We start from the raw sequence: 13,916 nt of genomic DNA, 5'->3' as shown, positions 1-13,916 counted from the left end.
ACAATGTCATGTAAAGCATTTCCTTCTGCTTAGTTCTAGTATGGTTGTCTGAATTCTACAGGTCCTTCTGTAAATTGGAATATCCAGTTACTTATTGGTCTCCCTTTTTTCCCTAGGAAGGTACAAGGCACTTAAGACTAGGTTTGCCTCTTCCCTTTCCTTCTTTTGCCTTGAATTAGTTTCAATTACCCTCCTTAAGGGCTTTTCTATTTCTGCCATAGCTGAGATGTGACTGAACTTGGACACAAGGTGAGGCTGCCCTTGGTTTATAGCATCTCCTATGTTGTTCTAAATCCCTGTCTTGACAACCTAACATTTCATTGACTCTGGCTGCCACTGCTCAGTGAGCAGTCATTTTTGTAAACTGCCTACAGTAACCCTTCATCTTTCTTCTGGGAGAAGACAGTGAATTCTGAACCTGACAGCGTGCACAGACAGTTCGAGCCACTCTTCCCAGTACACAGTACCTTGCATTACACTTATGTTGCCTAGTTTTAAATCAGCCATTGTCTTCACAATCCTCCCTACTCTTGAGTATTCTGTGCCAAGTATTAATAAGTTCTGCCAGTGCTACCCTACCCAGCCCCACTTCCACAATGTATTGACCATTAGCCCTAGCACAAGTGCCTGGGTGCCTCCACCATTAACTTCTTACCATGCTGAGACCTTCCTTTAAAGCCTGCTCTTTGCTTCTTCTTAACCCCATCATTTGGGAGATATTTACAAGTTACCTGAAGAGCTGGAGGTTTAGATAATTTGTTGGTCCCATATAATTAAACAAAGGTCCCCAAAGAGAAGACGTTTCCTATAACTCTCTCTCCAAATATCCATCTTTAATTATCATCTGATGGAGGAGTTCCCACTCCTGACAGCCCTAAATGTGTCCTAGAAAGACTCCAGTTCCCAGCATGCAGTGCCCCAGGGGCAGGCCAGTGTAGGGGTAACATGCCATTTAGATGTGAACCTGTGGTCCTGATGAGATGCAAATGAAGAACTCTTCAAAGGCTGAGATAGGTCAAGGGTCTGTAGTAAGACACCTCGCAAGTTTCTTACCAAAACCAGATCTTTACATATTTTAAAGGAAGAGAAGAATTTGATAGCTGAGTGAAAGCTGAGAGGGTCCACGCAAAGACTAAAACACAAGCCTATCACCACCTGTCCCACAAAGACATACTTAGAGCTTTCCAACACCGCTGCCTTCTGTGGGGCTAATTTGCTCCAGCAGTAGTTTGAATGCCCCTTCACCCCCAAAACTTTAATCTCAGATGTATTTACAGAGCCTCTTTTTTAAAGCATCACACTTCAATGGACCCCACAGAAGCACAGGAAGGGAGCAGGATATAAAATGCTTGCCAAACCTGAGATTATTCTGAAGCAGGCCAGAACTTAAGCCATGCCTCTAAAGTATACAGCTGAAGCAGTGCAGTTGTACTGATACAGCTGCACCGTGGCAGTGCATCTGGTGAAGATGCTCTATGCCGATGGGAGAGAGCTCTCCTGTTAGCATAAAAATCCCACCTCCACGAGTGGCAGAAGCTATGTTGGTGGGAGAAGTTCTCCAGCCAACATAGTGCTGTGCACATGTGAGCGCTTACATCTGTGTAACTTATGTCGCTCGGGGGGCAAATATTCCACCCACGAAGCAACGCAAGTTTTACTGACGTAGGCTGTAGCGGTGATATAACTTTAGAGCTCCTCTGTGACACATGCCTCAAGCTCTGTCCTCAATTCAAGCATGTTCACAGCAAGGAGGAGGAGCCAGAGTCAACCTAAGAATTCCACATGAAGTTCAGTCACACTGTATGAAGTCTTAGAACGAAAGGAGGCGGCACCCAGAGAAGAGGAGCAGATGCAAGCAGCTGGATACTGAGCTTTGAAGAGGCCCTGGTAGGACATCTCCTTCGCCAGCCTCCAGTTCCAGGTTATGTTGCACCTGCCTGTGCTGAGACACCAAACAAAGTGGCATACTAACTGGAATGAAGACAGTCCAGATGAGCTGCATTGTTAAAGGTGTGAAATCTTCACAAGGGAGCAGGCTCCAGGCAATTGAGTAGGGCTAGCCCTATGGAGGAAGCTCTCTCATTCTGTCACATGCACTGGTATGAAATGAGTGAACGCCTCAGGCATCTGCCCTGCTGCCTCCACCCCATACTGAGAGGAGCGGGTCCCCTACTCCCAACCCCAGTTTCACACTAATAACTCAGACTCACAGCACTGTGCACTCACACACAGAAGCAGGAAGTGTTTAGAGACCTTGTCATATGCAGCCTTGGGTGTTTTTCCCAGGACCTGCTGCTGATCAGTACAATAGAGAAGACCAACTAAAGTCATGCTGGGTTCTCGGCCAAACCAGCTGGCCAAAGTGGAACTGTTCTTCTAGTCCAAAAGACTTCTCCCTCGTCGAGGAAATTACATGTGCACTATTGATAACAGAAGAGGAAGCAAGAGAAAAAGCTATGCCCTTCCATTAAATGGGGACTGTCCCTGAATCTGTATCATGGCTTTCAGGGTGACTAACCAGTGCCTTTTTTTGGCTCACAGTGATAGGACATCCCAATGTGAACAAGCATCAAGGTACCTCAGGAACACAAATGTCCCATGTTTTTACAGAAGGGCTGGAATTCTTGCTCCAAGTGAGACACTTGGTACCAGACCCCTATAACAGTTTGTGTCTGAGCAGGAATGGAAATGATTCTCCAGTCAGTTGTTCCAACCAAAACTTGTATTCAGTGCTCACGACACCCACAAGAGTGCCGCCCAGAAGTGTCTCAGAGCATAACTAAGCCTATCTGCCTCTTTTTCCACAGGTCCATGTCCTGTCAGTGTCCACACATACCATGCGTGATCGGCATCCTATAAAGCAGCAAGAATTTGTCACCTTTGCAGCTATTTGTCATCCGATACACCAAATATGTGCAACACCAGCTCATTACTGTGATTGCAAAGTTGTCACTGAAACACTAGCCTCCTCTCCACAGTTCTTTGCAATACCAGTTCTGCCATGGAAGTTGTGGCATTATAAAATAGTTCAATCTCACCAGTCTGTAGGAATCTAGCCACAAGTTTCTAACCTTCAGAGATCTGAGGAGGCACGTGAGCATGAGTATTGTTCAACTCAACCTCACTGCATCACTGGACTCCAGCATTAGAGACTGAAGAGAAGCAGCATTTGTCCCCACAGACAGAGGAAGCCGGGGGAGATGGTAGTATCCCAAAGTGAGAGTCCTATATAGAGAGAGGAACTGTCACATATCCCAGGACGGTGAAGCCTTTCTACAGTCCCAAACTTGTGCAGAATTCACATATGCAGCCAATCAGGTGGTGTTGTCAGAAGCTATACAGGGTCAGACTTGTTCAGTACTTTGATGGGAGATGTCCAAGAGAACACATGGTGTTGCAAGAAGTGACTCTGGTGATTCTGTAATGGGCACTCTTGGACCCAAGTCACTACTGTTAGTGCCCCAGCACTGTGGGCAGGGACAGAACCCCAGCTGTCAAAATCTCAAGCTCTGTCCCTGAGTACAAGATGTAACTAAAAAGATACAGTCTCTAATATTACAAAGGCCTGTAGAACAACTTTGTGTATCTCAAAAACTCCTCTAGTTCACCAACAGAAGTTGGTCCAATAAAAGACATTATCCCACCCACCTTGTCTCTGAATGGGAACAAATACACAGGGGCTGCTGTAATTTCAAGCTACCATTTGTTTGGTAACTCTGGCAACTTCATTTTAAAGTCCTGCAGAATCCAGTGTAGGATTTAGGTGTAACCTCCCATGAATCCTTACTCGGACTGTAACAGACTCATTACAACTGGCAAAGTGAATCGTTCACAGCCAACATCTGTATGTTGAACTACAATGGATGCTCTCAGTCATTACCTTTAGCAACATCCTTATTAGATGCAACAGGCTGGACCATTTCTGGGGATTTGTCATACTCGGTACGAGTCTCTGCAGATCCTGTTATGACATTTAACAGAATTAGAGCCCCATTGCCAAGTCAGCTAAACCACCCAAGTACTATTAGTGTATAATTGTGGCACACATGCCCCAAAAGACTCCAAAGCAAGGCAAATATATTTTAAAGGGTTAGGAATAACTATATTGAACCAAGAAAAAATGTGGCCTGTGGAGCTCACAGCTGCATAAGAACATAAGATCAGCTGTACCGAGTCAGACCAAAGGTCCACCTAGCCCAGTATCTGTCTGCCGACAGTGGCCAATGCCAGGTGCCCCAGAGGGAGTGAACCTAACAGGCAATGATCAAGCGATTACTCTCCTGCTATCCATCTCCATCCTCTGACAAACAGAGGCTAGGGACACCATTCCTTACCCATCCTGGCTAATAGCCATTTATGGACTTAACCACCATGAATGTATCCAGTTCCCTTTTAAACACTGTTATAGTCTTAGCCTTCACAACCTCCTCAGGTAAGGAGCTGCAGGACACTAAGTTGATTTAAAAAAGCTCACCACTCTTCCAGACAAAAAGAAGGATCAGATATTCACTTGAACAAAGGCAGTATGTGCAGCAATACTAGGAAGGATAACATACACCTTTTAAGGCCATATGCTTACCACCACATAGGGTCAGAAAAACCTACCAACTACTTAAGTTCCTGCATGGTTTCCATTGCTAGGTATCTGGATAGCTAACCAGATAGGTTGTGCTAAAAAAGTAGTACATACATCCTCTACCCTAGTGATAACTAAAAGCCTGGATGAACAGATATGATCCTTGCAGTCTAAAGGCATAGTGCAAAATTAGGGTGAGTGGTGGGTCATCATAAGGACACAGTTCAAAAAGCAGGCTTCCTCGAAGAATTTCCTGCCATGGGTCATGGACAGTTGTAGATCATCCCAGCAGATTTTAACTGCTATGACAGAACACATAGGAGATGTCATCTCTAAAATAAAAGCGTCCCAGACTACTTGGTATCCTACAGTTACTTTCCTCTGAAGCATTCAGTACCAATACTGTAAATTACAGCTGAAAAAGCTTAGATTAACCACTAAATCAAGGTTTCCACTGCACTTTAGACCAAAGCCACTGTGATATATACAGGAGAACCTCAGAGTTATGAGCACCAGAGTTACAAACTGACCAGTCAACCACACACATCTGGAACTGGACATAATCAGGCAGCAGCAGACACAACAAATGCAAATACAGTACAGATGGTGTTAAATGTGAACTACTAAAAAAATAAAGGGAAGCAGTATTTTTCCTCTGCATAGTAGTTTCAAAGCTGTAGTAAGTCAATGTTCAGTTTTAAACTTTTAAAACAACCAGCATAATGTTTTGTTCAGAGTTACAAACTTTTGAGAGTTACCAACCACCTCCATTCCTAAGGTGTTTGTAACTCTGAGGTTCTGGTGTGTTGTAGGGTACTCTGTGAGGCAGCAGAACACAACAGCATCACTGCAGAGCAAGGCAGTGCCACTTTAGCAGCTCTAGCATGACCACACCTGGCATATAGCATTCCGTTCTGGGCACCACATTACAAGATATTGACACAAGTTAGAAAAGATCAGGCCAAAGCTGGAGGGAATATGGGGAACAAGTGAGATAGGAAACAATTACCAAGATTGGCTGGTGGAAGAAACACCATGATAAACACCTGTGTTAGTAGAGAGGCGAACATCAAGAAGAGAGAGCAGTTAGACCCACCCCTCTGTACCACAAGAAGGAAGATTTATTAGGCTGGATAACAATCACACCAGTGTCCTAACAGTCAGAGGTGACAGGCTGATGGGAGGAGCCTCAGCTGGTATCCTTATACCAGATTGCACACGGTGCAGTGAACTGCCTGGAACAATCCTGCACTGGTAGTAAAATGGGACTTTTCCAGCTCTAGTGTCTGAGATAAGCTGGCATAGATGAATGAGATCAGAGCACCTGCCTCCACCATAGCTAAGTCCTAGTAACTTGGCAGTAGCTGCTGCATTCCAGCAGGAGAAACCCTCCTGGAGCAGCTGTAAGTCCACCTCCATTCAGGACAGTCCTTTCCCATTACAGTGCCATTGCTACCTTGAGTTTAAACCCACCCAGGAACAGCAGCTTTTAATTAACCCAGCATGGCAAAGTAAAGGCAGCTCTCAGCAGACACAGCTGTTTAGCCAAGCGTCAGATAGAAGTGTTCTGAAGTAAATAAATAACCTTCCTAAGGAAGGATCCTCTGTGGCAGATCAAATTAGCTCAATTTATTAAATGTTAGCGAGCAGTTATTATATACAGATCTAGCACTGCAATGGCACCGGCTTGCACCGAAAGAGAGCTCCATTAAAGGCAAATCTTTTAAAGTTTTCCTCCAAAACAAGCAGCTGAAGAAAGGGCCATAATCGCTGCTGGCTTGTTGCCCCCTCCCCTGCCGTCTCTGACAGCTCAAGCCCCTCCAGGCTGGGATCGCTTGTCCCCACAGGCAGTCCCTAGAGCCCTCTCGGGCCCTGCGAAGTAAGGGGTGCCAGAGAAGTACGCGACAGCCCCAAGGGTCACGGGGCACAGGGCCCCCGCCTTCTCAGACGGGCGGGCTGTACAAGGGGTTTTTTGATCCGGATCCTTCGCTTTCTCTGGAAAGTTCATACGGAGTTTCCCCACCACTCAGCTAGTGAAAGCCCCGATACGCTTCGGTCCAATCTCGCCCACTGGGAAAGTCCCCCTTGCTCCGAGTGGCAGGGGCAACTGCAGCTCCAGTGACACACACACACACGTGTGGGGATTGTGCCAGGGAGTCTCTCAAGCTGGGGGGGGGGGAAGAGAATCTCACAGAGCTGATTTACAACCACAGCTGCTTCTTCCCCGAAATGCCCATCGCGTTTGGCCCCAGATCGCGAGAAAACAAACCAGCTGCGCTGCTCGCTACGGGTCTCAATGCCTCCACTTTGTTTTTTTTTTGGGGGGGGGGGGGAAGAGAAGAGACGCACAGCCCACCACTCTCCAACCCCTCCACGGGGGAGTGAAACGCTGCTCGCGGGCAGAAACCCCCCGGGGAGATCTGGGGTCTCCTGGAGCATCACCAATCCCCCCAAGCTGGGCCTTTGGGGGCGCCAGCAGGATTGTTAGCAGCACAAGCCGGGGAGGTCGCTGCATGCAGGGGCGGGGGGGGGGGGGGGGAGAGAGAGACCCGGCGCTCCTGCCCCATTTACACTGGGTTACGCGGCACGACTACTCCACTTCACGACCCTTAAGGATCCAGAGCTCCGGGAAGAAACCCTAGGAAACGCTACGTGCCCTGGGAACGAGTACCCCCCCCCAGGCTGCAGACCCCTCTCCCCATCCCGCCCTGGACTCTCTCGGTCACTTTCCCGGGAAGTTTCCAAGGCGCGGCCCCTCTCCCGGAGCTCCCCAGCAGCTCTGCCCAGGCCCGGGAGCTAGCGGGGCCTGCCGCGGGGGCGCTGCGCTCTCACCTGCAGCTGGGACCGAGCGACGCGTAACAGGCTCCTTCCCTTGGCGAGATTCAGTCGATGTGGCTACTGGCTTGCTCGGCTGCTTTCAGTTCTTCGGGCCAGGAGGAGTCAGCTGCAACCGCCAACCCCCTGGGGCAGGCTGGAGACGCCTCCTCGCCCCTTTAACCCTTCCCTGTCCGCGCCCCAGCCCAGACTGGAGCCGAGCCAACCAGCCCAATGGATTCCGGCAGCTGCGCGTCAACTGCGAGCCCGCTTTAACCCTTCCCTCCTCCAGCTGCTTTCAGGGCTCAGCACACCCAGTGGCCCCAGCCAGCTCGCTCCAGTTCAGTGCGCAGTCCTTTCCTGCCGCGCCAAGCTGTGCCTTAAAGGGCGGGAGTCACTGCCCCCAGAAATCTGATTCCTAGTAAAAGGGGTGGCTGGGCAGTGGGTCTGGGCGCCGGTAGCACGTAGATTTCTGTAGGGTGGGATCAGCCTGCTGCTCTCTCTTTTCAGTATTGCCAATCCCAAGCATTCAGGCCCCTAAGATTATGAAACTGATTTAAAAATCAGGAGGTTGTACTGTTTTGATTTGCCTTAAAGTGCACTGGCTTCAGGTTTTCAGGCCGTTCACTAAAAACAGCAAAGAATCCTGTGGCACCTTATAGACTAACAGATGTTTTGGAGTATGAGCTTTCCTGGGTGAATACCCACTGCATCAGATGCATGTAGTGGAAATTTCCAGGGGCAGGTATATATAAGCAAACAAGCTAGAGATAATGAGGTTAGTTCAATCAGGGAGGATGAGGCCTTGTTCTAGCAGTTAAGGCATGAAAACCAAGGGAGGAGTCTTTGTTTAATCCTGAGCTGATGGTGTCAAATTTGCAGATGAACTGAAGCTCAGCAGTTTCTCTTTGAAGTCTGGTCCTGAAGTTTTTTTGCTGCAGGATAGCCACCTTAAGATCTGCTATTGTGTGGCCAGGAAGGTTGAAGTGTTCTCCTACAGGTTTTTGTATATTGCCATTCCTAATATCTGATTTGTGTCCATTTATCCTTTTCCGTAGAGACTGTCCAGTTTGGCCGATGTACATAGCAGAGGAGCATTGCTGGCATGTGATGGCGTATATTACATTGGTGGACGTGCAGGTGAATGAACCGGTGATGGTGTGGCTGATCTGGTTAGGTCCTGTGATGGTGTCGCTGGTGTAGATATGTGGGCAGAGTTGGCACCAAGGTTTGTTGCATGGATTGATTCCTGAGCTAGAGTTACTATGGTGCGGTGTGCAGTTACTGGTGGGAATATGCTTCAGGTTGGCAGGTTGTCTGTGGGCGAGGACTGGCCTGCCACCCAAGGCCTGTGAAAGTTTGGGATCATTGTCCAGGATGGGTTGTAGATCCCTGATGATGCTTTGGAGGGGTTTTAGCTGGGGACTGTATGTGATGGCCAGTGGAGTCCTGTTGGTTTCTTTCTTGGATTTGTCTTGCAGTAGGAGGCTTCTGGGTGCAACCTTGAGGGCTAGAAACTTACTTAAAAAAAAAAAAGGTTGGGGGAGGACAGATGAGATTTTTCACTTCATCACATGCCTCCAGGAGCTAAAGTTAGCTCAGGACTGTCTATAGCAGCTGCAATCACACCTTATAATTGCTGTGTACACATAGGTTAGGCGCGCTTTGCAAGTATAGTATACTGGTATTCATACACTGATAAAGTGATCCTAGTGTAGACATGATCTGTTTTTGGTAAGGCCTTGTCTACACACAAAAATTGCATCTCTTGAAGTATATCAGTATAGTTTAAATGGTACAACCCCCAGAGTGGCTGCAGTTAAACATAAGAACAAAGGTGCTTATATGTATATGGCTTATTTCTGTATGAGCAGAGGTATAAGTTTACCAGTGTAAGGGCTTGTCTACACTTAAAACACTATAGCAGCACAGCTGCACCACTGCTGTAACACTTCAGTGAACACACTACCTATAGCAAGAGAAGGGGTTCTCCCATCTGCATAGGTAATCCACCTCCCTTGGAGTTGGTAGTTAGGTCAACTGAAGAATTTTCCCTTCATCCTAACTCTGTCTACACCGGGGGTTAGGTGGATTTTTCACACCCCTGAGCTCTGAAGTTAAACTGACCTAATTTCCTAGTGTAGACCTGGCCTAATATTCTGGTATTACTGCATCCATATTAGAGGTTGTACTAGTATAACTGTGTCAGTAAAAATTCACATCCCTAATAGAAGTAGTGAAACTGGTACAAAATCTATGTGTGTAAATAAGGGCTGAGTCTGCCTAAGTTTTGGACATTTCACAGGATCACTAGCATGCATTTTTTATATAGGGATCTATAGTAAACTTGTTTTCCCCAGTGACTCATGTTTAACCACTAACACTTAACCCTTGCCTCCTGTCACTGGTTGCACACACTGGACTTCAACCTCTATGTAAATACAATCACAATTTAGAAAGAAAGAAAGAAAAGAAAGAAAGAAATTGCTGTCTGTACAACTGCACAGGAGCTAGAGAAGGAAAGAGAGAGACATAGACAACAAGTCGCTGGCTTCTCTCCTTCTGTCCAGGGCCGGTGCAACCATTTAGGCAAACTAGGCGGTTGCCTAGGGTGCTGAGATTTGGGGGGGCCAAAAAGCGCCCCCCAATTTTTTTTTAAATGGTTGACTGGCCGCTGCTGCTGGGACAGAGAGGCAGCCGGCAACCCAGGGTGTCCCCCGGGTCAGGGCGCCGCCGCGGCAGCCGGCAGCCCAGGGGGTCCCCCGGGTCAGGGCGCTGCCGCGGCAGCCCGCAGCACAGGGGATCCCCTGGCCCAGGGAAACCCTTGGCTGCCGGCTGCCGCGGAGGCGCACTGACCCTGAGTCAGCGCGCACCACCGCAGCAGCCGGCAGGCCAGGGGCCCCCTGAGTCAGGGCGCCGCCACGGCAGCCAGCAGCCCAGGGTGTCCCCCGGGTCAGGGCGCCGCCGCTGCAGCCCGCAGCCCAGGGTGTCCCCCGGGTCAGGGCGCCGCCGCTGCAGCCCGGAGCCCAGGGGGTCCCCTGGGTCAGGGCGCCGCCGCGGCAGGCAGCCCAGGGTAACCCTGGGTCAGAGGATCCTCTGTGCTGCCGGCTGCCGCGGCGGCGCGCTGACTCGGGGGATCCCCTGGGCTCTTTCCCATTTAAGTTTGTATATCACTTGGCAATTATTGTTATGAATATTATTACTTATGTATTCTGTGTCCAAAAATGTTCTAGGATCTCTGCAGACAAATAAAAGAGACTCACTAGCCCAAAGAGCCTGTGATCTAAATTAAAAATGACACTAAGTGATAGTGACAAACAATGGGAGCAAAATAAGGAAATGGGAAGAGGAGGATACAAAAATCAGGTGACATAGTTATTTATTAGGTTCACATCATGTTCTGCAAAATCTGTACAGTTTTTTATATTCCCTTTCCTGTTTGTATCTAAACTGTTTCCGCATTTTCTAAACTTGAAGTGATTTTCTGTTTCATTACTAAACAGACCCCTTACAAACAATCCATACACCCTTGTGTGTTGTTTTAAACTATTGCATGTGCTAAAACCTACCAAGCCCCCACTTCTTAGCTTAAGAGCTCGTTTACACATATTTCCTATCTTACTTCACCACCAATCACCCTTAGCCCAGATCCCCAACCCAGGTGACTGTAAACCTCTCATCGTCTGATATCTCCACATCTCTTCCATCCCCAGCAATCATTCCCTTATTTCAGTAAGTATTTTCATTGCCCAGAAATGAGAAGTTTACAGAAGTTACTCTTGTTATCAGAGGCCTTGATCCACCTTCACAGAATCATAGAATATCAGGGTTGGAAGGGACCTCAGGAAGTCATCTAGTCCAACCCCCGCTCAAAGCAGGACCAATCCCCAGACCTTGAAGTCAGTGGAAAAATTCCCACTGATTTCAATGGGTTTTAGATCAGGCCCAGAGGCTCCAAGAGCCATTTCTTCCTCTTCCTTCACAGAAGCCCTTCAACATCATATTGCCTCCTGTTCCAGCATTCAGCTCAGGCTCTCTGTTAAATAATAAAGAACTTCTGGGGCTATTACCTCAGAAAAGCAGAAAGTTTGTTACTCCTGTTTTATTGTCCCATTTGAAATAATTCTTTAAAATGTAGGTTTCTCTTGTGTAAGGTAACAAGTGACTCAGGATCACCATCTAGCCACAACGTGCACGATGCTGAGAAATAAGTAGGTGTGGTGGTTGTTTGCTGACAGGTAAAGCCCTGATTTGATACTAAATACTGGAACAGACATGAACTATTAATATCTCTAGAGCTCCCAGGCCTCTACCATTGATGGCCTCCTCTTTCGAATCAAGCAAATGGGATTTGCATGTGAATTCTTACAATGTAACATTCAAGGATTAGCTGGACAGCTCAGAGCACCTTGGAGTTGTACCTTCTGTGAACTTTAATCTTTTATCATTCTTTCTAGCAGAGCAGCACAATAGTGGGATCCTAGGTTGTACTAGCCTGATGTTTTCCTTACTAACTTGGAAGGTTGCTCTTCTATTATTTTGTCAGATGCTTGAATTGCACCTATCTCAAGTGAGGTAAAGTAGAACAAGGCAAAACATCTTAACAGATACCTCCTGCATAAGTGATTGCAGGATAGGGGTCTGTTTCTTTAAAACAAACATGGACCCCAATGCCTCTGAGAAACTTGACAACCCCTAATATGGAACAACTTTTTGATCCTATCCAGAGCAGTTGCTGTTACACCAGTAGGATAAGATCTGCCTACATCTGTGCTTTTGTTTAGTGTAATGGTTGCAACATAAACCTAGCAAGGCTTGAATACTCAGGCTTAAGCTTGAAAGTCATCTTGATCTCTTAATCAATATTTACGTCAAACAGTTGATGAAATTCAAATAGTTAATTATAGTAAGTGACATGCATTCTCTATCCTTTACTTCTAATAGTGAACAAGAAAAAGGACTGATAGGAATAAAATTTCATTTTTTTTCGTTTACAGTTAATGCAGCTTCATGGCAGATAAAAAAAAAAGGTCTGGGGCACAATTTTGTGACCGCGTATTGTGTATAATGTATGTGATTTTTTGGGGGGGTGGGCGCAAGATGGAAGTTTCGCCTAGGGCGCAAAATATCCTTGCACTGGCCCTGCTTCTGTCACAACTAAAATTTTGATCTGTCTCTCTTGAATCTCCTCATGAATGTCCAGCTGTCATAGACTCATAGACTTCTAGACTTTAAGGTCAGAAGGGACCATTATGATCATCTAGTCTGACCTCCTTCACAGTGCAGGCCTCAGAATCTCACCCATCCACTCCTGTAACAAACTCCTAACCTTTGTCTGAGTTATTGAAGTCCTCAAATTGTGGTTTGAAGACCTCAAGCTGCAGAGAATCCTCCAGCAAGTGACCCGTAACCCATGCTGCAGAGGAAGGTGAAAGACCTCCAGGGCCTCTGCCAATCTGCCCTAGAGGAAAATTTCTTCCTGACCCCAAATATGGCAATCAGTTAAACCCTGAGCATGTGGGCAAGACTCACTAGCCAGCACCCAGGAAAGAATTCTCTGTAATAATTCAGATCCCACCCTATCTACATCCCATCACAGACCACTGGGCATACTTACCTGCTCATAATCAAAGATCAATTGCTAAATTAATTGCCAAAATTAGGATATCCCATCATACTATCCCCTCCATAAATTTATCAAGCTTAGTCTTAAAGCCAGATATGTCTTTTGCCCCCACTACTCCCCTTGGAAGGCTGTTCTAGAACTTCACTCCTCTAATGGTTAGAAACCTTTGTCTAATCTCAAGTCTAAACTTCCTAGTGTCCAGTTTATATCCATTTGTTCTTGTGTCCACATTGGTACTAAGCTTAAATAATTCCTCTCCCTCCCTAATATTTATCCCTCTGATATGTTTATAAAGAGCAATCATATCCCCGCCCCCCCCTCAACCTTCTCTTGGTTAGGCTAAACAAGCCAAGCTCTTTGAGTCTCCTTTCATAAGACAGGTTTCCCATTCCTCGGATCATCCTAGTAGCCCATCTCTGAACCTGTTCCAGTTTGAATTCATCTTTCTTAAACATGGAAGACCAGAACTGCACACAATATTCCAGATGAAGTCTCACCAGTGCCTTGTATAATGGTACTAACACTTCCTTATCTTTGCTGGAAATACCTCGCCTGATGCATCCTAAAATTACATTAGATTTTTTAACGACCGTATCACGTTGGCGGCTCATAGTCATCCTGTGATCAACCAATACTCCGAGGTCCTTCTCCTCCTCTGTTACTTCCAGCTGATGTGTCCCCAATTTATAACTAAAATTCTTGTTATTAATCCCTAAATGCATGACCTTGCACTTTTCACTATTAAATTTCATCCTATTACTATTACTCCAGTTTACAAGGTCATCCAGATCTTCCTGTAGGATATGCCGGTCCTTCTCTGTGTTAGCAATACCTCCCAGCTTTGTGTCATCTGCAAAATTTATTAGCACATTCCCACTTTTTGTGCCAAGGTCAGTAATA

The 13,916-nt window shown here is 46.7% G+C and overlaps 1 protein-coding gene across 1 annotated transcript in view; it reads right to left on the bottom strand.

The window, feature by feature from the left end:
* The window catches only part of CD82 (CD82 molecule), a 57,728-nt gene extending 50,059 nt beyond the window's left edge, over positions 1-7,669 (bottom strand). The window contains exon 1 of the mRNA XM_050955501.1: positions 7,409-7,669. The gene's annotated coding sequence lies outside the window, so the exon portion shown is untranslated. The remainder of the gene's footprint in view (positions 1-7,408) is intronic.
* Between the last annotated feature and the right edge of the window lie 6,247 nt (positions 7,670-13,916).

This window comes from Gopherus flavomarginatus, chromosome 5 (assembly GCF_025201925.1).
Source record: "Gopherus flavomarginatus isolate rGopFla2 chromosome 5, rGopFla2.mat.asm, whole genome shotgun sequence".
Taxonomy (NCBI): Eukaryota; Metazoa; Chordata; order Testudines; family Testudinidae; genus Gopherus; species Gopherus flavomarginatus.
This window is presented reverse-complemented; position numbering and strand designations above follow the sequence as displayed.